A 27,507-nucleotide genomic window follows, 5' to 3' on the forward strand; every position below is an offset into this window, starting at 1 on the left:
GCTTGTAAATATTCAGTTGTCACAGAACCATTTGTTGAACAGACTACTTTTCTTCCAATTGCACTGTCTTGTCACCCTTGTTGAAAAATAAGTTGGCTATAAAAGTATGGGTTTTTTATAGCTGCTCAATTCTACTCCATGGATCTACATGTCTATACTTACACCAGCACCACTCAGTCTTGATTATTGTATAATAGTTTTATAGTAAGTTTTGAAACTGAGAAGTGTGAGTCCTCAAATTTTTTTTTAAAGTCTTTATTGAATTTGTTACAATCTTTGCTTCTGTTTTTATGTTTCCATTTTTTGGCCGTGAGCCATGTGGAATCTTAGCTCCCTGGCCAGGGATCGAACCCACACCCCCTGCATTGGAAGGAGAAGTCTTAACCACTGGACCACCAGGGAAGTACCCTGAATCCTCAAATTTTGTTCTTCTTTTTTTTTTTCCTTAATATCATTTTTTTACATCTTTATTGGAGTATAATTGCTTTACAATGGTGTGTTAGTTTCTGCTTTATAACAAAGTGAATCAGTTATACATATACATATGTTCCCATATCTCTTCCCTCTTGCGTCTCCCTCCCTCCCACCCTCCCTATCCCACCCCTCCAGGCGGTCACAAAGCACCGAGCTGATCTCCCTGTGCTATGCGGCTGCTTCCCACTAGCTATCTATTTTACATTTGGTATTGTATATATGTCCATGTCACTCTCTCACTTTGTCACAGCTTACCCTTCCCCCTCCGCATATCCTCAAGTCCGTTCTCTAGTAGGTCTGTGTCTTTATTCCTGTCTTACAGCTAGGTTCTTCATGACATTTTTTTTTTTCTTAAATTCCATATATATGTGTTAGCATACAGTATTTGTCTTTCTCTTTCTGACTTACTTCACTCTGTATGACAGACTTGTTCTTTTTAAAAACCATTTTTGGCTATTCCTGTTTCGTATGAATTTTAGGATTGTCAATTTCAGAAAAAAGGCAGCTGGGATTTTGATAGCAATAGCATTGACTCCGTATATTAATTGGGGAAATACTACCACCTTAACAATATTAAGTCTTTCCATCTGTGAACATGGATATCTCCATTTATCTAGGTCTCCTTCAATTTCTTTCAATATTGGGGGGGAATTTTCAGCATACAAGTGTTTGATATTTTTATAGTACTAGATATTTGCAGTTTCTTGAATGAAAGGCAAAATAGTAACAGTTCGAGTTGTTTCATAATTATAATAAGAATAGAAATGAAATCTGTTCAAAGTTAACACTCTAATAAAAGTTTTAATGATATCACATATTTATAATTTTGATATGAAATATTTTAAATACTCAAAAAGGAGTATTTTTGTATATTAACTTGTTTTCGTTAAGAACAATTCTGTAACTGTAAGTTAGGACAAGCAAAAATAAAATGTAACATATCTGGATTTAAGAGATCAGCTATTCATAACAGCAGTGGCAACAAAATTCTTTCCACAGGCAGCCAGGCATCAAGAAAATTTCCTCAGATAAACAGATCTATCTCAAATTATTCAAGCAAGCTGGAACAGAAAACAGGTATATGCTGCTCATTGATATCTTTACTCAAACTTATCATATCAATCACATTGTAACTTACACTTATTTGTATAATTCTTTAGGAAAAACAGAACTATTATAAAGTTAACCACATTTCTGAGAACTAGATTTAGTGATTCAGCATTAACACAAATATCTTACAATTCTATGAATCGTTACTTGCCACTTGCTACTAATTTCACATCCATATTCAATATTCTACAGAGAAAAATCACAGTTTTCAATATTAATTTTTTTTTTTTTTTTTTTTTTTTTTGCGGTACGCAGGCCTCTCACCGCTGTGGCCTCTCCCATTGCGGAGCACAGGCTCCGGACGCGCAGGCTCAGCGGCCATGGCTCACGGGCCCAGCCGCTCCGCGGCATGCGGGACCCTCCCCGACCGGGTCACGAACCCGTGTCCCCTGCACCGGCAGGCGGACTCTCAACCACTGCACCACCAGGGAAGCCCTCAATATTAAATTTATATCATCTATTTACAGTATCTTACTGTGGATCATAGGATTTTAAGGTGATGGGTTTATTAACGATAAATCAACACTGATATGTATGCATAAGGCCTAGACCAGATGAATAATTACAATGCAAGGCAATTTGCCCATATTCTCAATTTGCAGAATCAGTGAAGCGTTTCCATTCAAAATAATAATTTTTCATGGTAAAAGAAGATCATGAAAATAAAACCAAAGTTAAGCTTCCCCTCAGGTTTGAAAAAAGAAGATCTAATGCCAAAGAATTAAATTCTAGGCAGGAACTGGAGACTTCCAAATCTTCTTAGTAGTGCTGAACTGGCCACTGTCTTAGTGTTTATGCATTTCTAAAACACAGTGCTGCCTGTAGGATGGAGATGGTATGTAACACAACAGCTTCAATAGGAAAGTGATGACAAAATAATATTTAAGGTATCAAATAGCCGAATAATAAAGTCATTTAGATAAATTTTTAGAGTTTATTGATATCATGAGCATTACCATAAACATGTTATCACTGTCATCAGAACACTGCTCAGTCAACTCAGCCCAAGATCTAGAGAAGACAAAGCCCATGTCTTTGAAGGGTTACACACAAAAATGTTCATAAAGGCCTAGAAAAGCACTAAGTGAATATTTGGAAGTGAGTACATGAATCCGTGTATACACCGCATGTAGAAAAAGGCTCAAAACATACTGATATTGGTATAAATATAATAATATACTTGGGTTACTATGGAAGAAACAAATATTGAGAATAATTTTAAAAACTAAAAGGTATGTTTAGACTATCGTATAATGTATTTCACATATGAAGAATGACTCATTCATACTAAATCTAACAGAAGAAAAAATATTTTATTTAAAATTAGAAAAAAACTAAAAGAAAAAATGAGCATTATATTATTATTTTCATATACATATTATTTGAACCATGAATTGTTATCATACCATATAAAGAGGTCATACAAACTGGTAAGAAAAACACAAGATAAAGAACAAAATTTTTGAATAAAGTATTTCAACAAGGTGACTGGGTTTAGATCCAAATATAAAAATCAAAAGGAATAATTTCTACATCAGCAATATCCTTTTAAGAAATGTAAAAGAAAAGTAAACCTTTTCCCAACAGCAATAGAAACTACAAACAAGATGGTAATAAACTCAAGGTACTTCCCTGGTGGTCCAGTGGTTAAGACTCCGTGCTCCCAATGCAGGGCGCACAGGTTCCATCCCTGGTCAGGGAACTAGATTCCACATGCCACAACTAAGAGCCTGCATGCTGCAACTAAAGATCCCGCATGCCGCAATGAAGATCTCGTGTGCTGCAACTAAGACCTGGCACAGCCAAATAAATAAATATTTTTTTTAAAAGATGGTAATAAACTCAGAATGAAACGAGAAAGACTTTTACTAGGAAGAAAATTCATAATACTGAAGGGCACAAAAAATGGCCTTAATAAATGGAGAGACATGGCAATGGAAAGACTACGAGTTAGAAAGTTGTTATCCCTCCCTCAAGTCATCTTAAATTAAATACCGTACTCGTTAAAATGCCAAAGGTGTTATTAGTGAATTTGATAACCTGGTTATCATATCCTTCTGAAGAAATGGTACAAAAATAGATACGGAACTTTGGAAAAAGAAAAACCATCACTTACTGGATATCACAGCATACTCTGTAATAGTTAAAACAGTACAACCACAAATTTTTTATACCCAGAGAATAAGTTCCCTATAAATTAAAATAAGATAAATAATCTACTAGAAAAACATGAGCAGAGATGTGAACACACTCATGACAGCAGAGGCAAAACTTGGCCATTAGACCAAAAAATGAAACGAAAAGATAATCAACCTTTCTAGAAGTCAGAGAAACAACCTCTATGACAAAGATATACCATTCTTACCTATTCAGTGGTAAACTTTTCCAAGTTTAAAATTATCATGTATTAGTAAAAGAGTAAGGACATATGCACGTTCATAGATGCTGATGGAATATGAATTAGTACTACCATTTGGAAGAGTAATTAGGCATCAACTACTAAAATCTAAGATGCACGTATCTCATGACCCAAAATTACAGTGATCAATCTACCTTTCAAAAACTATACTAATACATGTGGGCAAGAAACCAATGTAAGGATGTTCACCACAACATTGTTTGAAATAGCAAAATAGCAGGAACTAACTAAATGTCTATGAAAAGATAAGGATTAAATAAAGCATGGTATAATCACACTATAAAATAGTAGGCAGCAGTGAAAATATAATGGTGATAACTCATGTTACCAGCTAAGCTGTATGTGAAATAAAAATGAAGTATACAATACCATGTTACCATTTAAGTAAATATTATATTTTAAATATTATATACATATATACACATTGACCATCTATATCTTTGAGGCACTCTCATGGTGCCCCCAAAGTCAACCTCAGCCCATATTTAAAGGTAGATCAATGCAAACATTTCATCTCTGTAGACAGCCAAAAACTAGAAACTTAAATTCCAATCAATGTAATATTACACAGAAATTAACATAAAGGAAGATTTTTTTTATTATCTCAGTAAATGCTTAGATATGTTTAGTTTTAAAAAATAGGACATAAAATTATATCTCAGCTTTGCTTTAAAAAGACCTCTACGTGACAAATTCAGATATACTCAAAGGGGAAAAAAGCTCAAAATTCGCCAACTGTTCACTGGATAGATGGACTGCAGTAATTTTTATTTTCAAGTTTCTTTTTCTGGTTGCTTTCTAGATGTTCTACAATGGGCATGTATTGTTGAAGTGTCAAGGACAAAACATGTTCTTTCTGAAACAGTGTATCTTCTGTTATTGCATTCTTGAGATACCTTTATACAGAAAATGCCAAAATATTTCTCTACTCCCAGCCTATCACCTTCACTGCAGTCCCACTTTTCAGCTGCCTACTGAGCAGTTATCAGCATCCCAGCTTCAGTTATCCTGGATGTGACTGCACCTCTCCCACTGCTGTGCTCACTGATCCCATCTTCCTGCTGGCTCAGCCCTGTCCCAGTTCCCAGACCAAGGCAGGACTGAATTTACAAGTACTAATACAAGGTCAGCCCCTCCTCCATCTCTCTCCCATCCTTTGTGAGAAAATGTTTCCAATTTGGGGCTGCCTGGACTTTTGATCCATGCCCCTGAGAAGTCAGTACCACACTGTAATACACTTTGTATCATACTCTGATATTAAACCATTCAGGTACTTTGCACCTCTACTAGATTGTCAACTCACAGGGTCAAGTACTATATCTTACTCATATATGGATCCAGGGCTGTGTCCCCCAAAACAGCAATTTGAATAATTTGTAAGAAAGTATCTGATGAATGACTGCAACATTTGTTTAACCAGAAAACCTGTCTGGGGCTTCCCTGGTGGCACAGTGGTTGAGGGTCCGCCTGCCGATGCAGGGGACACAGGTTTGTGCCCCGGTCCGGGAAGATCCCACATGCCACGGAGCAGCTGGGCCCGTGAGCTGTGGCCACTTAGCCTGCGCGTCCGGAGCCTGTGCTCCCTCAACAGTGAGAGGCCCGCGTATCGCAAAAAAAAAAAAACCTGTCTGATTTGTTCAAAGACAGAATGAGTTTGGAGACTTAATTCAATCAGCTAGTATTTATTAAGAAACTAATGGGGGCCCAGGATTATAACAGGGAAATATTAGAGAAAGCAAAGGTATGGATCCTCTCCTTGACACAGAATCTAAAGTGGTTGACACCTTTAAAAAAAAAACAGAAAATAATTACTGTTTTAGCTTCTGCCTTAACAAGCAAAACATGAAAATCTTCTTGCCTGAGGTGCTGATTTCACAGATGGGCAAACTGCAATCGAGTTTGCCTGCCTGGATTCCAGACTACTGCCAGCACTGACTTTTGCCTCCTGTCCCAACTCCATGGGCCCCAGTACGCCTAGCTCTGCTTGTCACTATGTGTATGCTTGCCCACTTTGAATGATCCCCGTGGATCTAGACTCCCCCCCCTCCCCCGGTTCGTGCTGTGTGCTAGGATCTAAATGTTTCCCTTCCTCTTTTCCTAGGGTACCTCTGTCACCTGTTTCTGTATGCATTCCCACAATAACAAGCTGTGACTACAATCCTAGTTTTCTGCTTCAACCTCTTTCCCACACGACTGACAACATCGTGGCAGGCCTCTAAAACCGTAACAAACACTGCTGCTCGCTGACCCAACATTCATTTCCCTTTTTCTTAACTAAACTGCCATTTAGCTCAGCCATCCCCTTAGCCTCCTCCACACAGCCAGGAGCTTCAGGGAAAGCGGACCTCATCCTGGCCCCAGCAGGTGGATTCCTCATTAGTCTAAGTCTATCATGTATGGTATTCCTTTTTCCCTTACTGTTGACTGGATCGGGGATCCAGTGCTGGCCAGTGAGATCAGAGGTGAGGGAGGACTTGTGGCAAAAGTTTCCTCGTTTTTTTCTGGAAGAGATACCACTGCTGCATGATGTGTGCTCAGCACTGCAGCAGCCAAGACACCAATGCTGAGGATGAGGTCTAGACACAGAGGGATCAGAGAGAAGGGCAGAGGGGATACTGACCAAGGTCTCATACCTGGAGCCACCCATCCTCTGCATTTCTTGGCACTTTTACAAATCTTTTTGAATGCTTTCCCTTTCCTCTGCTGCCAGGTTACATATAAGTAAAGGACATATTTCTAAATAAAACACATCAGCAGCTTTGTTTTCTACTTCAAAAAAGTAACTTTAAGATGGGGATTTGTCGGGTATTTGGGTTTTTTTAGTTTCAAGCTATTATGAGAAAAGCTGCTATTAATTTTCATGTAAATGCCTTTGTGTGTGTTTTCATTTCATCTGGGAGTGGAATTTCGGGGTTATACGTTAAAAGTATTTTTAACATTAAGAGAAAAACGTTTCCCAAAGTGTTACATTCCCACCAGCAACGTATGAGGGCTTCACTTGCTTCACATCCTCTCCAAAACTTGATATTGTCAGTCTTGTTAAATTTAGCCATTCTAGTGTTTGTACAGTGGTAACATATTGTGGCTTTTAAATTTCATTATTTGGGTGACTGATAGACTTAATTACCTTTTCATGTGCTTACCGGTCACTGGTATCTCTTTTCTATGAAATATTTCTTCAGATATTCTGTTCATTTTTTTGGTTGGATTGTTTGTTTTATTGAGATGAAGAGTTCTATATACAATTAGTCCATTTTCAGATATATAGAGATAGAAATAAAGATACATAGATCTAGCAAGTCTTGAGTCTTTTGAAGAACAAAAGCTTTTTTTAAAAAATTTTGATAAAGTCTAGTTTATCTTTTTCTTTTAACTTTATGATTAGTGCTTTTGGGGCCCTATCTAAGACATCTTTACCTAACCCCAATTCAAAAAGAGTTTCTCCTATGATTTCTTGTAGACGTTTATATACTCTAAACCACAGACAAATCTCAAACACATTTATACTCAATGAAAGAAGGAGACAAAAATGGGTACATATTCTATGATTCAATCTATATTCACTTTTGGAACAGGAAAAACTAATCTATAGAGACAGAAAGCAGATCAAGTGGAAGGGCATTTTTTAGAGCAATGTAAATATTCTACATCTCGATTGCAGTGGTGGTTACACAGGTATATTTATCAACACACAACAGTATTTAAAATGGATGTACTTTATTATATGTAAAACATACCTCAACAAATTTGATCATAAAAAATTTTAATGGGAATTTGGAGCTGGATTGGTTGAAAGACAGGTGACCACACAGTCCTATGGGATAGGATTTAGGGGATAAGACTTTGCTTGTGCCTGAGGCAAAAACATTAACCTTAGAGTATATGTAACTACTTAAATATTACCTAATTCTAAACTCATTAATGCCATATAGTGTTTCAAAGACAGTGGCATTACTCCAACAAGTCACACATATACTGAACTAGTCCCTATCTAGAGGTAGCAACTGACTTTTATCTCCAGTCCAGGAAGGAATTTTAAAAAGGAGGGAGAGGGAAGGAGGGAGAGGTTAAGAAAGGGACAGATTTCTTAGTTCTTCCTTGGCCCAGAGACACTGTGAAGCTAAATCTGAAGTTTTCTTGGGAAAGGGAAAGCATATGACACTGAAGGTAAAGAGTTTTCTTGAGTAGCAACAGTTTGTGTTTCAAAACAAAAAGTGGGGGGAAGGACGCAGTAAGAAATAAATCATTATGCCTTGAAATTTTAAGGGAAATTCACATATGGAATTATAGAATTTTATAGCTAGAAGACACTATATCATCTGGTCTAAGTCACTTAAAATACAGATTAAATAAATAAGCCTTGGAGGGTCTGAGGCTTGTTTAGTCATATAATTAGTTAGCTGGTTGAAAATCTGGAGGAAAAACCTAGGTGTCCTGATTCCTGATTCAGTTTTGCTATGAAATTATACTTTCTAGCCCAATGCTGTGCATGGAGCAGACATTTAAAAATGCCTGTTGAATGAATTCATGTTAGGTAATATGATTTTAAAATTACATAGAAAGCATAAGTAAACAGAGGGATAAATTTAGATGCAGACATTTTTTCCCAGTGAATTCTGTATATACTTCTTTATGACATTTCTGCATTTTAGAGGGAAAAAGCAAGCACATCTTGTGAAATTACTCTGGCAGATATCAATGCCTGAAGAAAAATATTGAGCACAACTGGTAAACCCTCAAGAATTGTGGGACACCCTTTCTTAGAAATAGTTGAGGGCAATTAGCTTTTTCTGAGGTAGTTAAGGACACAGTAAGAAATCTACCTCCTCACTAAAAGATGCATCAATGATGTTTAACAACTGCCTCAGGCCCTACAAATTTAAGATAAAGTTGGAAGACGGGATTCTCACCAAACTGTTGTCTAACCACAGTTAAAATCAGATGGGAATGGAGACTTCCCTAGTGGTCCAGTGGTAAAGAATCCACCTTCCAACACAGGGGACGCGGGTTCCATCCCTTGTCAGGGAACTAAGATCCCACATGCCACAGGGCAACTAAGCCCACGTGCCACAACTACTGAGCTCGCATGCCTCAACAAGAACCTGCGTGTGGCAAAATACAGAGCCCACGCACCCTGGAGCCTGCGCACCACAACTACAGAAGAGAAAACCCACACCCCACAACTAGAGAGAAGCCCCCGGGCACCACAATGAAGAGCTCGCGCAGGGCAACGAAAGATCCTGAATACCTCAACAGAGATCCTGTGTGCCGCAACAAAGACCTGACGCAGCCAAAAATAAATAAATAAATAATAAATAAATCTTTAAAAAAAAAATCAGATGGGAACGAACCATACCCTTTATCTTAAAGCTCAAGGCCCATAAGGTAGAAGCAAGATAGAAACAAAGTGATACACGGAAAACACCAAGATTGCTCTGCAATGTACCAGGGAAACTGCAGATTTGGAAACAGCTTGCTGACAGCCCCTCCCACAGGCACATTGAGGGACTAAAATGACTGATAGGGAGCTTTGGATGTCACAGGCCGACCCCATGTTACATAAGAAAACCGGCTCCCTGGGTGAAGAGGCATAAAGGCCGGCTGAAACTGCTGGGCAGAGAACTACTGAAACTTACATGAAATCTACACTTACTTTTCATCCCTCATTTCTGAGCCCTCTTACCGTCTTGCTCCCTACTTCCAAACTAAATACCCCACTCAAAAGCTGATGAAGAAACAGATCTGAGCTTTGCCTCCTGTTTCCTTGCTTGGCCACCCTACAATAAAGCCTTTTTTCTCTGTAAAAGACCAAGGCCTCAGCGTTGGTCTTTCTGTTGCTCATTGGGCAATGAGCCCACTTGCTCTGGTACAGAAACATCAATCCTCTGGTCTTTTAGGGAGTGGTTGTGGTTTCTGAGTAGGCTGTGGGAGAACTGGCATGCCCCCATTAAGAGTTCATGACTTCAGCTGTGAAACATCAAGGCGCCATAAAAAAAAAGATATTGGATTTACTGCAGGTACGTAATGAACAATATGAGCCCAATTTACACATATGAGCATATTAAAAGTGTCCTATTAATTGAACAGGCAGTTATAAATTTTTCAGCTCAATAGATGAAACAAAATTAATTAATTTTATCTCATCCTTACTCCACAGCTCCCTGTTCTCTATACGTTAAGGTCACCACCTTAACTTAGAACACAGTTGCTTCTTTTTCACTCCCTTTAATGCACACTGTCTTCACATATGAAAGATAACAGTCTGAGTTGTATACACAGATATGGCCTTTAAATAAGAAGGAATAAAAGCCCTATAAAATTAAGCTTTATAAGGTCAGACTATCACTTTTTTATAATGTGTTACAAGTAATGATCTCAAAGAGTTGTAGAATGCGTATTTGTGGTTGAGTTAGAATTCATCTCCAAGATAAAAATTCACTTATGAGGAAAATTAAAACATCTCAAAGTAGTTTGTCAAAAATCACTGGTGCTTTAACATGAAACTGACTAGACATGATACATTTGAAAATGTTTTATTTAGATCCGCTGCATCTTTAAAACATCAGAATATTAAGAAAACTTCCAAAATGGAAAATAAAGATGCTACAGTCTATGGTGTTAAACTTCTAGCTTTTGGAAGTACATTCACGTTTTTAGCTATATATATCTTAACATAATATTCATGAGACTAATTTTGTATATATTAGAACTACAAAAAAATAATTATAAGAGTATTTTACTATTTTGGAGAAAGGAATGAAATTATATCTATCTATTAAAAATGAATTAAACATGAGCACTATAAACACTGAAACTTGTAACTTGCAGGTAAAATTTTCTGAAAATCCTTTTTTGATAAAATAATTCAAATCATTTATGCTTTTGAATACATGTTTCAGGGATATATATTTCAAAATAGTTAATAAATACCAGCCAAAAATAAAGGTGTGTCAACAGACGTAGCCAATGAGCAACTGTCACCCCACACTGAACAGATATTTAACTTGCTCAGTGTACAATCCCAGACAGACCCTCTGCTGTCATCACACCCTAGTCTCCCAGTAAACACTTGAAAGGGCACAACCCATTTGGAATCGTTAATAATCCTGAACACCAAAAAGAGGAAGAGAAAAAAAAAGGGCCTGTGGTAACAAGGAAAAGTCAACAACGAAGTAAAAATAAAGTTCCTGGAAATACAATTACCCTTACAATTACCAGCTTTATGTATGACAAAATAAAATAATCATGGTTACTATTCTCCAAGTATATATTCTGGAATATTCGTGGGTTAAGGCAAAACAAGAGAGACGTGATAATCATGATATTAAATCTTTATTGTCTAGAAAGCTCAACTTTCTCTCTGCCTTGAAGTTTAAAGAAAAGAGAAAGAATACTCTGGGTCCTCATTGTGACACAGACCTTGAATTCTGCGTCTTGGTGTGGGGCTTTGCGTGAGACAAAGAACTAAAACAGGTCCTCTGGGTAGCTGCACATTCTGTGATAAAATGGATCCCACAATACAACAAGTTGTCTTGTCCCAAGTGATAGTGTAATTACTCTGACTGTATATGTTTAATACCGTTTAATACACTCCCTAGTATTCAAGTAATTAGTCTTCCCAAACACACGGTGCTTCTCTCCTCTCTGCTTTTGTTCCAGCTGTGGTACCCACCCTGCATGAAATCCTTCCCAGGAATCTCTGTCCAAGCCCCAGTGCTACTCCTGAATATAATTTTTCTCTGGCTACATAAACAACCGTCCTCTTCAGAATCCCTCTAACTACTTGCTTTTCATTTCTTTCCAGTAAATAATCATATATTGTCTTGGATTGTTCTTAAGCCATTTCTCCTAGTTATAATAATGCTTAAGACACACTTTGTTTATTCCAAGTACTGTGTTTAACACATTTAATTAACCCTTAAAGCAATCCTAAGAATCAGGGTCTACCATAATTCCCATTTTGTAAATGAGGAGAAAGACTTAAACACTACGAAAGGGCACAACACTCTACTACTTAAGTAGAGCATGCGCTAAAATTGAAAGCTCTCTCCAAAGATCTTGTTCTTTGCCACTGTGAAATATGACCTCACACAAATGCCTGTTCTCCTCAACTAGGCTGTAAGCTAAGGTTAAAGAGAGTGTCTTTTGGCATCTTTTGAATAGTGCATATACCTAGCTGAGGGTTGAGCAGGTTTTAAGAACTCTGAGAAAGGCACAGAGAATGTTCCAGAATATTTCCTACAGGTTCTACAAGATGTTGTACTGGGTCTTTTTCTGTACCATACATTCTTAACAGTCCAGTGAACCAAAGGCAGAAACCTCCAGAAATTAAATTCTTCAGAGGAAGTTGGTCTTTATCTGTAAACTGAATAATGATCAGAGTAGCAGGCTGCTTTTTGAAGACGCCAGTTCTTCTTCTGTTTCATATTTTATTCACTTTAACTCAACTCTCTCTCAAAATCTTGCTGTAAACAAATGTTTTCTATTTGTTAATAACCTTATAAATTTTGTTTTCACTAAGTAGATGAATGTTTACAAAGTAGACAAATAAACAGTATCTTTGTTTCCAGAGTAAGCACAGTGTTAAAAACAGAGGCATACACCCACATCACTCTGTATAGCAAAACCGCAATCAAGAAACAGCAGGGCTGACTGAGGGGCTGCCTCTTCCCCCCACTCACAACCATGAAGCTCCACAAAGAAAGAACAGGAGAGATGCTGGAAGGGGAAAAGTCACGTGAAAGTACATTAGGATAAAACTAACTTATTGTATTCATATATAATTACTATTAAGGTCTTTCACTAGCTTCATGGCATTCCAGGGAAATGAACAACAACAACAAAACACTCCTACCTACAACTGTGTCTGCTATTAAGTAACGTAACCACTCAAATATGGACAGGGTTGATGGCAATTCTGCATTATAATGTTGGTAACACTGACAATTCGACCAAGCCATATGCCTTCAGTCAGCCAAGCCATTTATGGAATTGCATTCCTATCAAGGGGAGTTGGGGCAGGGGGTAGATCCATCATTCCTAATATCACACACTTCCCCCAAACGGATGCAGACGATTAACTGTGTCAGTTTTTCATCAAATCAGCACTCAATCACTTTGGAAGGTAATTCACTTCATCTCAACTCCTACTTTACACTGCCATAAAACGTGAAAGTGCATATTGCACTACTGGCATATAATAACTTAAATGAAAAGAAAAAAAAAATCAGTAGTTTGCTCCACAGCATAGTTTCTTACTGGCAGCTTCAATGAATCCACCATTAATTTCAGTCCCTCCCCAGATACTCATCAAGCATAAAACATAGCTATTTATAGATATTAAGGGGTTTTTATATTTTTTACTTTTTATTGTTTAAAGAGAGTATAGATAGAACAAAATGCAGGCTTCTAAATATTCCATTTCTGAGTTATACTGTTTGTTGGACCTTTCTGAAATGATGAATACACTAAAAATTCTGAGACAGGGCTGTCCCGCCATGTATGAATAAACTTTTCAGCAACAATGCCTGCAAAAAGGAACATTGCCAAATCACTACTAATATACGTAATAGAAGGCATCGGAGTGTAAGCTAAAGAAAGCAAAGTAAAATATATCATTTGGTGAAAACAAGTGGTGCAAAACCAACTGAAATTTTAAATTGTTAATGATGGTCCCAGAGCTAATTTAACTTTTCCACTGGTGTAAACACAGACAAAATCACACAGTATGTTTCCAACATCTTCACAATTTTTGTAATGTAGATGAAAAAGGGTAAGGATACCTGCTAAAGGTATAATGCAGCTAATGCTATCAAAATGGTATATTTCTAAGCCTGTGGAGTATAACCTCATTACTCCAAACTGTCCATTGTCCTCCTTTAGAAGTTAACTCATGATGAACGAAAGTGCATCTCTTCCACTCTTCTGCTCCCTGTTTTCCCAAATCAATCTAGCCTAGTGTTTTGTATGCTGACCAAAACATTCCACAAATAATGCTGTGGTGCACACACATTAAAGTTTAGAGAGTTTCTGCCTCTGAAGTATAGATAGTGACAGAACCAAGGACACAAGGGTTCAATTCCAAGGCAAATATTAGGCGGGTGGTTTGAAAATATCAACCCAAAGAGGCCTAGGGGAAAAGGATACAAGCATCCACTGTCACCACCCTCCCTCTCCCCTCCCCTCCCCTCTTCCTCTCTTGTTCTCTTTCTCTCTCTTCTTCCCTCCTTGTGGCTTCTCACACAGAGACAATCAAAGCCGGGAAAGCTGGATTTTAAATTAGTGAGGCACACACTGGGAATATGTAATTCCCAGAAGAAAAAATAAACTGCTACAGAGGGGAGTCGGGGGTTGTTGGCAACATGTCTAAGTGACAACCCTCCCCACCCCCACCCTAATACAGCAAAAATCCATAGATTCCTCCTCGACCGACCCTCTTCGCCTTCCAGTTCCCAGTACTCTATCCAACTTGACCCTTAACCCAAATAACACTGAAATCCACAGGGCATCCACTGTGCAAGAGTGTGTCTCTCAGTATATGTACCCAATTTTTTGGAAGCCCCTGAATCCGGACAGTTGTGCCAGGCAAGGGATCTCCCACCGTGGAAGGGGTGAAGAAAGGGGAAAAAAAGAGATGGGATCAAACGGAAAGGGAGGCAGAGCTGCGCTCTAGGGCGAGTGGCTGCAAGGAAGACAGGGAAGAATGAAAGGGTGGGAAGGAAGTGGGGCTGGGAGAGAGGAAGAAAGGGATGAAAGAAAGGCTGGAAGGGAGAAAGGAGGGGAGAGGAGAGAGGGATGTTGGGAAGGATGAGGGCGGGAGGGCTGGGGAGCTGGGAGGGAGGGGAGGATGGAGAGGATGGGAGGGAGATAGGGAGGGAGGGAGGCAGGAAAGGATGGAGAATGCTCTGCCCGGGACTCACCTCTGTGGGTCGGTGGGAGTTTCTCGCCCTCCTCCTCTTTCTCGCCCGTTCCCAGCAACTGGAGGGGTAATCACAGAAGGCACCGGAGAGGCGGCGGCGGGGAAGAGGGCAGCAGCTGCTGCAGCCGCCTCTGGCCGAGGTGCGCTGCCTCCTGCTCCGCCCGCCAGCCCGGGTCTCCGCCTCACTCGGGGCTGGAAGCGAAGCCGCTCCCCCCTCCCGCCCCTCGTCCTGCCCAAGCGCGAGCGGCAGCGGCCCAGATCGCCGCTAGGGGAAGAGGCCAGTGCGCAGGCGCGGCCGCTTGCTCTCTCGCGCGCCCTCGCGGCCTCCCGGCTCCCGCGGCTCTTCGCTCCGCGGGGCTGGAGAAGGCACGGGGTGGGGGCCACCTGCGCGCGCGGCCTGGGGAGCGCCGGTGGGGCGGGGAGGAGCTGGGGAGGCGAGGCGGGCCGCGCCGCAGGTGGGGGGAGGGGACGGTGGCGAAGGGGCACTGCCGAAGGGCGCAGGTGCCGTGTCCATGACAACCGCGTTACCCCTGGGCGGGGGACGCGGTGAGCCGCCCGAGGACCAGTGACAGACACCCAGTGCGGGAGAGGTCCTGGGGGAGAAGGGGACGAGGGTTGCCGAGCAGGATGAAAGGGAGAGCCCGAGAGGGCGCGTGGCAGGAGAAGGGCAGGGCCCCAGCGCAGCGAAGGTAGTGACTGACGTAGGAGGGAGGTTTGTTGGGATCTGGAGGACCAAGAGAAAGAGGATTGGACTTTAAAAGGGACTAGGAGAGGATGGAAGTGTTAAAACAAATCACATGCCTTTATTGAGTGCTGTCTCTGTAGAGGGCATTGTGGTTCTTTTATCGATTCAAAGAATATTACTGAGCCCTTAATTTGTACTAGGCACTCTACTTAGGCATGTTGAGATGTCCAAAAATGTTTAGTATACGGTGTTTGTCCTCGCGGAGGTTATACTTTGAGGAACTTACACAGAGATTTCAGGGAGCAAGTGCTCTGCCTACCACCATCAACTGGGGGTTGATGGTGGTGGAATTAACTGTTACAGAAGTGCTAGAACCGAAAAAGGTGCACAGCTTTATCAAATACGAAAGGTAAGTTACACTTACCTTTGTTCTGCCACAGTGCCAAGTGACTTTTTAAATCAAGAGAGAAAAATAGAGACAAACAAACCTATGGCAGTTTGGTATGACACAAGTGATACTGCATTCACATGATGCAAACTGGCCTCGCCTACAAGCATCAGTGTGTTTGTTCATGCCAACAGTTGCACGGATTTATATCACATGGCGCACGCATTTTTTCCACTCCTTCTTCACTGGCAACATCAGCTATGTTACATCCCTCCTTCATTCCCAAGCTGGTATCTGCTGCAATTGTTTTAAGATTGTGTGAAACCCATGTGACTTATTCTCTCCAGTCAATGACTTTAGACCTCTATCTCTGTCCATTCATCTATCTTTCCCACCTAATATCTTTTTGCCTTTCTTTTTTAGTGACACCACCACTGTGCCAAATTAAAAATCCCTGAGAGAATATGGACAGGAATCACCAGATGTAGGGTTAAGAAAAAAAATCCCTTAGCCTAGAACGATGTTTCAGGACCATGGACAGTGCTGTCGCATGCTCCTCCCACCAAGCTTTATCCTTAGGCTCAGCCTATGGATTCAGGAGAAAGACGCTAAGAAGGTACAGAGTGTGCTTCAGGAAGTATATGCCGAGTACCAAATGATTTGTGACAAAAGATAGGGACAGAGTAGAAAAAGAGAAAAGCATACCGTGGACGGGAACAAGTAGAAAGCAAGTGGACCCAGACAGACTTTGAGTAAAGAATGGGTAAGATTTAGGGAGGCACCACAAGGCCCTAAAGTGGTAAGAGGGGGATAGTTTAGAGAGGGAGGTGCTTGAATAAAAATAGGGATACTTCATGCTACTACTATACAGTATCTTCCTGGAGTCAGAGGACACCTCTGACTTCAAATGGTCCAAGAATGTGGAAAGGGGAAAAGTAGTTCCAGTTAAATGAGGTAGAATAATCTCTCAAGGATGTTTTGTCGTTGTTACTCTGATTTTTCATTCTCTAGTCCAGCTGGTAGGGGATAAACCAAAAAATACAGGCCAAAGACTTATCAGACCTCTCTTTAATGTTGAGAGCATTCATTTATAGCTTTGTGTGTTGCTTTAAATTAAGCTTAAATTTATAATTCTATGTTTTAATTGGCAGCAGACAGGAGGAAAACAAAAAAAAAACCTAATGTAGACCAAGTGCTGTCTTGTCAAAATCAGATGTCCCTCGCTTTTGTCTTGTAGTGACTTTCAAAACTATTAGATATTATTGAGACAAATTTAAAAGTCATTTGCAAAATATTTACAGAGTTTTTGTCCATGAAATTGCTTTAAATTAGAGTTAGTAAAAATAATGGCATAAAAGCCATCCCTTATTTCTCAGACCCCTGGTCCCCTTACTCTTCCTTCAGAATGCACCAGACTGTTGTCTGTCAGTCAGATAATGATAAGAAATTACTCAGGCAATGTGTTTAAGTCACCAGCAGGCAAATGACAGCTGAAATTTTTGTTCTCTGCCTCCAAAAACTTTGCTAACTCTTTTATATTTTGAATGAAGGGGAAACTCCAACCCCAACCTACTTCATGGAAACATCCAAATTGAGTATTATTTTAGCTATATTTATTTCTCTCAGATAACAGTCTAAACATCCTTGTATAAATAATGGCTATCATTTGATACTGAAAAGCTATCATTTTATTTGTCCCCATTCTAAACCAAGAGGAAATGTTAGAACTTTATTTCTTTTGTTTTGAGACTGCTTGTGAGTCTGGCTGTTTTCAGTTTTCTCGATTTAAGTATTGTCCTTCATTTCGATGACATAAACATATACAGCCCTAAGAAAAACAAGCAGTTTTTCCCTTCCCCCATTCATATTAAATATTTATGCCAAGCCAAATAACAAACAAAAAGAGTACTGTTTAAAGTGCATTATTGTGTACAAATGGAAAAACATACTGTATGTAACTAAAATACTGTTTTACCTGCAGTGATATGACATCTAGATTTTTAGAATAGTCTCCAAACCAATACTGGCAAATCCTAAGTAAAATGATCCCTAGTGCTTACACATTTAAATATCAGGTCCCTACACACTGGGACCCTCATTCAGTCTGTCAGCTCCTGAAATATCTCTGTCAAATCCTCCTGAGATATTCTTTTTTTTTTAATTGGAGTATAATTGTTTTACAATGTTGTGTTAGTTTCTACTGTACAACGAAGTGAATCAGCTATATGTATACATATATCCCTTCCTTCTTGGACCTCCCTCCCACCCACCCCCATCCCACCCACCTAGGTCATCGCAGAGCACTGAGCTGAGCTCCCTGTGCTATACCACAGGTTCCTATTCACTGTCGATTTTACACATGGTAGTGTATTTATGTCAAAACTAACCTCCCAATTCATCCCACCATCCCCTTCCCTTAGACTTTATATTTTATAGCAGTTTTAGATGCACAGCAAAATTGAGCAGGGAATACAAAGAGTATCCATATATACCTCCTGCAACCACCCACGCAAAACATCTCCCCACTACTGACACCTCGCTAGTGTTACATTTGTTAAAACCTATGAACCTACACTGACACATAGCTATCACTCAAAGTCCGTAGTTTACACTAAGATTCACCCTTGCTGAACTTTCTATCGGTTTTGACAAACGTATAAATGACACGTATCCACCACTGTTTCATACACAATCATTTCACTACTCTAAAAATCTTCTGTACTCTGCTTATTCATTCTTCCTTCCCCCAACCCCTGGTGACCTCTGATCTTTTTGCTGTATACATAGTTTTCCCTTTTCCAGAATGACATATAGTGGGAATCATACAGCATGTAGACTTTCAGATTGGCTTCTTTCACTTAGTAATATTCTTTTTAGTGCTGAATAATAATATTCCATAGTCTGGATGTTCCAGTTTGTTAATCCATTCACCTACTAAAGGACATCTTGGATGCTTCCAGCTTTTGTCAATTATGAATAAAAATAATATAGAAATTTTACTTTTTAATAACCTCCTAAATATGTCAGAACTTGTCATGGTATTTTTGCGTATGTATGAGTACCCCAGGACTTCTTATATGTTTCATCTTGTTCTCACAAACCTTGCTACAGATTTCTTGTATTGTCTAAAAAATATTAGCCGATGAAACTCTCACTTTTGTTTTTATGTACTCCATTCATTACTTTAAAAAAATCACTAGGGCTTCCCTGGTGGCACAGTGGTTGAGAGTCCACCTGCCGATGCAGGGGACATGGGTTTGTGCCCCGGTCCGGGAAGATCCCACATGCCGCGGAGCGGCTAGGCCCGTAAGCTATGGCCGCTGAGCCTGCGCATCCGGAGCCTGTGCTCCGCAAGGGGAGAGGCCACAACAGTGAGAGGCCCGCGTACCGCAAAAAAAAAAAAAAAAAAAAAAAAATCACTAAATATCTTGTTTTATAATTCTTGTTTACTGCCTATCAGCTCTAACTTCCCTTTGTCAAGCATATTTATCATTCATATCCCTAGTGTGTGTGTATATGCTGTTTTAATGTTTGCAAATAAGTACAATGGGTGTTTTAGGAATCACATACATAAAATTTCTTTCTTTTGCATTTTGAAACTTTTCAGCTGCAATGTTATATAGATAGATTGTGGTAGGCAGAATAATGGGCCCCTGAAGATTTCCATGCACCAATTCCTTGAACCTGTGAATACATTACATTACATGGCAAAAGGAACTTTGAAGATGTGATTAAGATTATGAAATTTGAGAATGGGAGAATTTCCAGGATTATATGGATGGGTTGAATACAATCACATGAGCTCTTGGCTAGAGTCAAGAGGTGTATCAGAGAGATGAGGCAGAAGAAGAGTCAGAGAGATTCCAAGTGTGATAGTGACTTGAACGGCTTTGCTGAATTTGAAGGGAACCTTAAACCAGGGAATGAGGGCAGCCTCTAGAAGCTGAGAATAACCCCTGGCCAACAGCCAGCAAGGAAACAGACCTCAGTCCTACAACCACACAGAAATGAACTTTGCCAACAACTTGAAAGAGCTCAGAAATGAATTGTTCACCAGGGCCTCCAGAAAGGAACATAGGCCTGCCAACACTTTGATACTATTCTTGTAAGGCTCTAAGCAGAGAAACCAGTGTAGCCCATAAGATTTCTGAACCACAGAACTGTGAGATAAATTTGTTTTAAGCCATTAAATCTGGGGGAATTTGTTAAGGCAGTGATAGAAGACTAATACAGAGAGATTTTATATCAATTATCGTATTCGGAAAAAAAAACAACTTCATTGGATGGCATTTATGAGTGCTTTTAAATTCCAGCATTACCGTATTCTAGGGCAAGTTACTTAATGTCAATCAGACTTAGTTCCACAATCTGTAAAACAGTGACCATTTTTATCTGTGCTCCTGACTTTGTTGTGAGAAATAAATTGTCCATAAATTGCTCTTTCTTTAATTAATATTTCTAATATGAATGAGGAAATGAATCAGACATTAAAATAAGATTATTCCTTGTTATATTTTGACCACTTTGGATTTGTTTCCATAATTTTTTATTTCCAAATAAAAGGAAATATCGGAGCTTCCATGGTGGCGCAGTGGTTAAGAATCTGCCTGCCAATGCAGGGGACACAGGTTCGAGCCCTGGTCCTACACGCTGCGGAGCAACTAAGCCCATGCACCACAACTACTGAGCCTGTGCTCTAGAGCCCGCGAGCCACAACTAATGAAGCCCGTGCACCTAGAGCCCGTGCTCCACAACACGAGAAGCCACCGCAATGAGAAGCCTGAGCACGGCAGCGAGGAGTAGCCCCCAGTCGCCGCAACTAGAAAAAGCCTGCATGCAGCAACGAAGACCCAATGCAGCCAAAAATAAATAAATAAATTTATTTTTAAAGAAAAAAGGAAATATCTTTTATCTTTTCAAAGGAAAAAAATAACCAGTAATATGTCTTCTCAAACTAAATATGTCACTCCCATCTTCAGGCTCCCTAATAGACCCAGGATCCCTTAGAGGAAGATGGGGCAACTCCTTAACAATGTCCAGATTTTATCATTTTACTCTCAATGGTTATCCTGGAAGAGCATTTTTCTAAACTCTGTTCTAAGGAAGAATAGTTCCAGTCTGAATTCTTTCAATAGCAAATGACTGCAATCCAACTTAAATTAGTTTGACTAAAAGGGGAATTTTGGCTCACATAGCTGAAAAGCCTAAAGTATGTCTCAGTAAGTTTCAGCTAGATGCAGGTGGTCATCAAAAATATTAATCACTGTGAAGGCTCTGATTGGTTTTGCAAAGGCCTGTGTTCATCTATGAACCAATTACTATGACCAGAGGAATGAGATACTCTCATTCATTTGCCCACGCTTGTGACCACATGCAGAAGGAACAATTACCAAAAAGACTTTGAGGAACGGCATGGGAAAGCATACTGCGTAAACCAAAAGTACAGCTGCCCAGTCCAGCACTGTGAAATTATTTTAAAAGTGATCTCCACCATGAAATTTAATTGGTAAATGCTGGGTGAAATGCATTTTAAAGCTTTCCTTCATGAATCCTTAGAATGTCATAATGTGCATGAAAGTTATTTAAGAGAAAGCTATCATATGTAGTGTTTCCTATATTTATTTGATCAGGGAACCCTCTGTCGCAAAGTATCTCTTGCAATGAGTGTTCTAGGAAACATGCTTTGGGAAGAGCTGACCTTAGATTTTGCCTCACTCTGCTGTTCTTTGATTCTCACAGCTTATTAATGAGCTTATTTCTGTTCTTCTTGATTTGTAAAATATCTGAGCCTCACTGCCATTATTATTCTTATTATTATAGAACTCAAAGAGTCTTTACTGATAATCCTTCATCTGTGGCTTCCTTATTTTGCAGATGGAGAAACTGAGACTCAAAGTGTTTTTTCTCCCATAATCATAGAACTAGTCAATTCCTGTATGAATCATCTGGACTAGGTTATGCTGAGGTAACAAGTAACCCCAAGATCTCAGAGGGTCACGTGTTAGCTCTGTTTTATATAATTCTCTTTCTGAGACCCACGCTAACTGCACAGCCACTACCGAGATTCTAATCCATCATCGTTACAGAGGGAAATAAAGCAATTAATTGTTCTGGTCCAGGAATAACTTGTGTATTGGATCCAAACTAGTCACACAGCCCACATAACCACAAGGAACTTTGGAGTGCAAAACTGCCATGAGCCTGGAAATACAAGGAAGCTGAAATGTTTGGTGGACAATCCTGATTACTACAGGGGAAAATGTGTTGGGACAGGATTTTCTGACTTACTTCTCTCTACCACTTTTGAGTTTCAAATGTGATTTGATGATGCATGGTGATAATGATAGATATCATTTACAGAATATGCTAGTGCTAAGGACTTATTAAGAATTTTCCACATATTGACTTATGAGGAGATCACTAATATTATCCACATTTTTACAATGAGGAATCTGAAACACAAGGTGTTTTAATAAGGGTTGCCCCAACTAAAACATGAAAGGTGCCTCATATGTTTAAGGCTCTGGGTGTTAATTCTTACACCAGGTGATAGGGTGGTGGGTGGTGGAGGTGAGCTTTTAATCTATACAGTCTGGCTCCAGAGTCCACACTACTCTTCACAGCGCTCTACTACCTTCCCACTGATGGAAGAAAAATAACTCCTTCTTACAATTCAAAACACTAAGTTCTTAGTTCAGCTCTGAGATGGCTGAAGCAGATTCATTTCTTTTTTAACTTAACACATGCACCAAAACATGTTATGAAGGAGCTTTAGGAATTTAAAAAATAAAACAATGAATACTCCATCAAACAGAAGTTTTATACTACCTGAGAAATGTCTACAGTCCTTATTCTACATACAAATGCACTCACCCATGCACACGTGCCTTTCCTCTAGTATTTTGTTTGAAAATATTCTCTGATAATCAGAAATATAAAGGCCAGTGAACAAGCAGATCTCCAATTCTACAAATACTATTGTCCCAAGTGCCTGTTTGCATTGTATAGTATTATATATAATGTTCTAACTAAAAGTTCAAACTCATCCTTGTTAAGAACAAATATTCGGAAGCCTTGGCACATTGATTTATTCATCCATTCAAGAAACTTTTGACATTTGCCTATTGACAGTCAAAATTCTCAATGTAAATTATTTAGATAAAAGACAGAGTTTGTGCCATCAATGACCTCAAAGTATAATGAAGCAAACTGACAAAGAAGTGCAGTTTAATGCAATGAGGGCTACAGAGCACATTGTTTATTGCTTACCTAGTATCCATTCCACTCTGTTTCCATTCTAACAGCTCTATACCTCTCCATCATGCAGCCCAGGTGCTTTAGGCTGAGGTTAACCTCACCTCTGGCTCCAAGACCAGGCCTGATCTAGGGGGAAATCCCACTGACCTTGTCACAGGCATTAGTTCAAAAGTTCAGGACTAAGCTCAATGTCCCATTTCATTCCCTGGCCAGAGAAGTTGATTTAGGAATTAACATATGATGGAATATGCACAAATGGGATAAAAAAGTTTTCAGTGGCTTCCAAGAAATAACTTTCTTTTCAAGAGAGCTAATAGAAAAAATATCTACTTTTGTTTGGATTTAAATGGCATATGGGTATAAAGTAAGGAAATGACACCATCTTTTTAGGTATAGGAAGGAAAAGATAGACCACTACAGATAGCTCAAACAAAAAAGGATTTAATACAGGGAATTGATTTACACAGGTGTTGGAAAGATTGAGTGAATGAGAGAAAATGAAGTAACTTAGACACTGTCATTATTCCATACATTAAAAAAGAGAAAATAAGGAAATTAGTTAACATTTAAAACTATACACATATACGCCATGCTCTAGAACTCACATACGAATAACTTCCTTTATTTACTACCCATTCCATGTTTACTTTGCCTGCAGCCAGGATCTCAGCTAATATGGTTCTTTACCAGATGAAGGTAAGCCAAATTTTCATTCCTGAGGGTGTGAGTTTTAGGTGGAGCTGTCTCTTTGGGTTGTATAGACTTCCATTAATTTTTCAACTGAACATTAAAGTACTAAGATCCACTCTGGGAAAACCTCCTTGGCTCCAGACATAATCTGACTGTCTCCTCTATGGAGGAGTAACCCAACTTCTCCTTGGTAAGCACTCCATAAATCACAGTAGCCCAGTATTTGTCTGTTGTTTCAGTGGAATAAGAAGCCCAAAATAATCAAGTGGCAGACGTAACTTCCATTTCCTTGAAAGCATTATGTCTCCTGGTTAAGACAGTTTTCATTATGGAAATAAGACCACTCAACCAACAGATCTCGAAGTTGTGTGTACAGGGAAAAATTATTGAGGTCCACTTCTCTTCTTAATGAATGGATTAAGAGTAAAACAATTTCATGTGTGGTATCTAATAGAAGCTGGTACTATATGATGTAGGAAAATACTCCGAATTTTAAAATTCATGTCTCTCAGCTGGCACTGTATCTAATAAACCAGGAAGACATTCTATGTCTCTGTTAAGGCATCTGCTTCTGGGCCAAGAGTATATGGTAAGATCAGTGAATTGTATGAGCCCATAGCTGCCCGCCTTTTGCTTTGTAATAAGTTCTTCAGTCAGAAGCAATATTGTATGGAATATCTTGATGGTGAACAGAGCACTCTAAAAGTCTCCTGATATTGGTGCTGAAAGAGGCATTGGAAGCAGGAAAAGCAGATCCAGCATCCAGAATAAGTTTCAGTTCCCCTGAGGACAAAGTCATTTACCATTTCTAGCTGGAAGAAGTCCAAAGCAATCAATCTGATACCAGGTAGTTGGCAGGTCTCCACAAGGAATGGTGCCATATCAGGGTCTTAAGCTTGACCCTGTAGCTCCTGTACACTCAGCAAGGATGGTAGTCAAATATCTTTGTAGGGCCTCCCTAGTGGCGTAGTGGTTACGAATCCGCCTGCCAATGCAGGGGACACGGGTTCGAGCCCTGCTCCGAGGAGATCCCACATGCCGTGGAGCGACTAAGCCCGTGTGTCACAACTACTGAGCCTGTGCACCACAACTACTGAAGCCCGCATGCCTAGAGCCTGTGCTCCACAACAAGAGAAGCCACAGCAATGAGAAGCCCGCGCACCACAATGAGGAGTAGCCCCCACTCGCCACAACCAGAGAAAAGCCCGCGTGCAGCAACGAAGACCCAACGCAGCCAAAAATTAAAAAATATATATATATATATCTTTGTAAAGAAGGACCATATTGTTGAGCCCTTGGAGAACACCTGTGCTACGTTGCAAACGAGCTCATTGAAAAAGCATTGGATAGGCTAGAAAACTGGTGGCTGGGTGACATCCACAGACCAGGCCATCATGTACACTTTTTGTCTAGGAGTTAAGCACTGTCACTTGGCTTCTGCCATTCAGGGATCCCATTGTTTCCACTGAAATCAGGGAGCCTATTTCAAAATTGGCCTCTTGCAATGTCATACTCAGAGAACAAAAGATAGCCACCAAAAAACTCATTTTCTTTAATTTTATTATGGATAAGTCCAAAAATATGTAAAAGAAGAGGAAGAGTATAATTAATCCATGACTATTTATCATTCAGCTTCAATAATTATCAGTTCATAGTCAATCTTGTTCCATCTATACCCATATCCACCCCCTGAATCACAGAGTTTTTGTGGATTGTTTTACTTCTCTCACTAATGTACTTTACAAATGTCTTTAATGGAGTGTTCTCTGGACTCATATAAGAACATATTAGGGGGTGGCCGAGTTACAAATAAGAGATACACTCTGTTACTTCTACTTCCCTAAGCCTTGGAATATTTCTTCATTATGTCAGGGAAGTTGTAGATTCTGAACTTCATTAACTGTAGGTCACATTAGAGTCTGATGTGTTCACAGCTGAACCACTCCTATCTGCTTAGATAGCACGTTGGATACAGAATCTCTGTAAATTGCCGTTTGTTCCAAAATACTTAGAATCATTTCCCACACATATACCGCAAATTTAAGCTAATATGAATAAAAAATAATAATCTTACAATTCCTTTTTGTATATGTCATGTCCCCCTAGATAGATTTTGCTCTTGCCTCCTAACATATGCCAAAGTCTGACTCAAGTCGTAGGTCTGAAGGCAATGAGGCATGGTGGAGATCAGTCTTATCAAGAGGCATCCACTTGCAAAACAACTTCCTTATAGGAGGTTATTACAGGGTCTCCAAAGAGAAAAAGACTAATAGCCTTTGATATGGGAGATTATTTCTACTATCAATGGACGTTCAAAGAGATTTGCCAGTTTAAGGTCCTCAGTTTCATCCATGTCTAACCAGATATCCATTCTTTCCCAATAAATGCTCAAAAGTTCACGTAAGATACATAGTGAGGCAATGAATTCAACTTACATCGTAGCTCTGGAATTTTCACTTTTAGATATGGGATGAGATTTAGGATCTCTCCTACAGCTGCAATAAATGAGACATTGTTTTAAGAACACAAAAAAACCTCTGTGAGTCTCTGGCCTGCCTTGAACTAAGAGATAAAAGTCCTGGGCTTGTCAATTTCTCTCTATAAGCAATCAAGGGCAGTCTCAAAAAAGCCTTGCCCCACAGGTTTTGTCATCATTACCACTATAGTGGTCAAATGTATTAATCACTTTGTTTCCCAGAGCTTTGTCTTCAGTAGGCCTATCATCTAAAGCAACAACAGATAAGAGTTTGGTAAATGAGATGCCTTTGCATGTCATGAATTACCAGTAACCGGTTTTCCACTGGTGGTAAGATCATCACTATATTCCAGCTAGTTAATGTACCTAACCCAAGAATCCCATCTTTGAAGTCTGTTTCCTGGAACCTGAATAAACAGAAAGCACTCTGATGATTTCAGATAATAGACTTTAATTCTGGGGTCTAATTCAGGAATATTATAACATATTTATTAGAAATTCTTTTTTTTTTTAGTTTTTATTGGAGTGTAGTTGCTTTACAATGTTGTGTTAGTTTCTACTGGACAGCACAGTGAATCACCTATACATATAAATATATACCCTCTTTTTTGGACTTCCTTCCCATTTAGGTCACCACAGAGCACTGAGTAGGGTTCCCTGTGCAATATAGTAGGTTCTCATTCGTTATCTATTTTATACATAGATAACTGTCCCTAAAAAAGGGGATGAAGATGTGGTATACCAGAGATTAGTAATTGCTGAAAGCAGCTTCTTCATCTAGTTCTTGGAGAATGAAAGGAATAAGATGGTGTAATCAGAGCCCCAAAGAACACTCACTGCTTCCCTGGTAGGATGACGTCTAGATAGCACAAGTATGGAAAAGGAGCCTGAACTTTGTGCTAGAACTATGGAAGAGGTGCCATTGACGCTGAAGCTGTATTGCTGATGGATGGAAGAATGCAGTTGCTCAAATACATTTCAAGAAGAAGAGCAAGAGTAAAGAACAATAGCTTCTCTATTCCTCCAACTATCTGATGCCCCACTAGTATCCTCTATTGGAAGAATATAACCAGAGGTTAGCTAGGAAACA

The 27,507-nt window shown here is 39.5% G+C and overlaps 1 protein-coding gene across 4 annotated transcripts in view; it reads right to left on the minus strand.

Moving 5' to 3' along the window:
- CTNNA2 (catenin alpha 2) overlaps positions 1-27,507 on the minus strand; it is a 1,229,110-nt gene that overhangs the window by 1,173,180 nt on the left and 28,423 nt on the right. For 3 of the 4 annotated variants that reach the window (XM_029231357.1, XM_029231356.1, XM_029231354.1), the window contains exon 1: positions 14,923-15,190. The exons of the other annotated variant lie outside the window; for it this stretch is intronic. The gene's annotated coding sequence lies outside the window, so the exon portion shown is untranslated. Of the gene's footprint in view, positions 1-14,922; positions 15,191-27,507 lie in introns of those variants that run through there. 4 annotated transcript variants of the gene reach the window in all.

Source organism: Monodon monoceros, unplaced genomic scaffold, assembly GCF_005190385.1.
Source record: "Monodon monoceros isolate NGI ecotype Baffin Bay Population unplaced genomic scaffold, NGI_Narwhal_1 Super_Scaffold_19, whole genome shotgun sequence".
NCBI lineage: Eukaryota > Metazoa > Chordata > Mammalia > Artiodactyla > Monodontidae > Monodon > Monodon monoceros.